Here is a 2,132-nt window from a genome sequence, read left to right on the forward strand (position 1 = left end):
CTTTGGAATGATGTAAAAACGAGCGTTCTTGCTCATTTTGCTTCCGAGAAACATGCAAAACGGGACGGAAAACATGAAATTTTGCAATAATCTTAGGCTACCCTTGCACAAAACGATGATAATTTTTCTAATTTCATAGACAACAGAAGACTGTATTTTTTCTACATAACCCCCCCTGAATTTAAAACTGGTTCCGCCCCTGTGTGAGCGAGGCTTTGCATAAATTTAAAACAGTTTAATGTAATTCGTATGGACAAAACAGACCTTAAAGATTTTCGAAAGTTGGTTAGTAACAACAAAAACAGCCTTTAACGAGTTGTGAAACTGGGCTTCATGTTCTGGTTTAAATCAACCTCGTTGTCACAGTTGAATACCATTTGCGTATATTACATTTTACACAGATTTCATGAAAAAGTACTTGAGAGCAGACACTTTCTTGGATTAATAGTTAGAACAATGGAATTGGACCCTTCTGAGGTATTTGTGGCATGGATGTAACAACTTCTATACTTTTAATTATCTGAGAAAACCTTGGAAGGTTTTCAGGAAATATGTTGCTTGCACTAATCGTTTTTACTTATTTATAACAAAAAAACAAGTATCCGATAATTTGCCCTTTACACAAAGGCATTTCCGTCACTTTTCTCAAAACTGTAATATTTTTGGGGTTGTTAATGTGGAAATGCTGCCACCGCTTTTGATATTCACTGGTTTAGCAACCTGCCGAAAAATCAGGTGCCCGAAAATTCAAAAGAGCACCAGACAAGTCAGCGATCGATCCCCCAATGCCCAAACTTGTAACTCTTATACCTAGTTTTGCAAAAGAGCCTTTTTTACTACCATGAGAACCTACTTGACACTCGATATGCTGAACGAAGGTCTCTTTTGTGTCCTCGACGGACCATTCTTGAATTAAACCGATTAACGATATTGTGTGCGAGCAAACCCCGTTTATGACCCATCGGTTCTATTCACTTGAACTGATTCAATATGAATGTTGTTTTTTTTCTGCCGTTCCTCGTGTGTTTAATGACCGAATTTTATTTGTCGTGAAAAGATGGAAATTCTAACGTGTCGGTTTTCAACTTTTCGGATTGTTTGGGTGTCGAGTTACTTACGGCGTGAGAGTGTAGGTGTAACTGTAGATATGAAGAAGCGCAAGAATTCATGTAGGATCAGGTGAAACATTTTTTTTGTATTCATCCTCTTGAACTGAGCAACCAAAAAGTTTTGGTTCAATGAATTGCCTTTGTGACAGAATTGGTAAAAAACAGTGTTTACTTTTGGGAGTATTTGTAACTCTGATCAGATGGTGAAGATTTGTGCAAATGAAAAATTATCACCGAATACTCCATGTTCAATGCACCAAATATAATCAGGAAAAGTAAAAAAAAACATAGAAATTGGTCCCAACAAATGTGGCTTAGTGCAGCCCGTTTTCCTGTTGCAACTAAATATAGAGTAGTTTTTGTCCCAAATTGCCCATTTTTTAACCGTAAATCAAAACTCCAATTAACATCTTTGATTGACTTTCAACCTCTGCTACCAAAAATGACAATTATTCCCACTAAATTTTTAACTCTATCAGTTTGGGCGCCAAGCTTTACTACGATTTGTCGAAATAATCCGTCACCTTTTGGGCGCAAAAGTTGAAAATAATGAACATTTTTACATGCATTTTAACCATAAAACCGACAAAAGTGACAATAGTGGAAATAATTGGCACTTTATGCTTTAGTCACTGATGAAAAAACTTTTGCGAGAAATCACTTTTTACCATACATTTTCAACAGTAAAACTGATAAAAGCGTCTATGAACAGGGACAATTATTTTGACAAAAACAATTATATTTTCGGCAGTAAAACTTCAAAACTGGTAAACAATGTTTACTCCAGAGGCAAGATCAGCAAAAAAAATCACATTCTGACGGGCATAGTTTTTCACTTTTTGTTGGTAAAACTCGAAATTTTGGAGCCAAAACTGATAATCATTAGCACTAAATCTAGATTTCTTACACTTTTGGTGTTGCAAAGGATTGCCAATTTAGCAGCATTTAGAACAGCAAAAATTGTATTTATAAAAAGAAAACCTTAACAATTTAGTGGGAACAATAGAAACGTTTTGGTAACAA

Source organism: Dendroctonus ponderosae, unplaced genomic scaffold (genome assembly GCF_020466585.1).
Source record: "Dendroctonus ponderosae isolate FM_Combo_2020 unplaced genomic scaffold, Dpon_F_20191213v2 Dpon_F_20191213_5, whole genome shotgun sequence".
Classification (NCBI taxonomy): domain Eukaryota; kingdom Metazoa; phylum Arthropoda; class Insecta; order Coleoptera; family Curculionidae; genus Dendroctonus; species Dendroctonus ponderosae.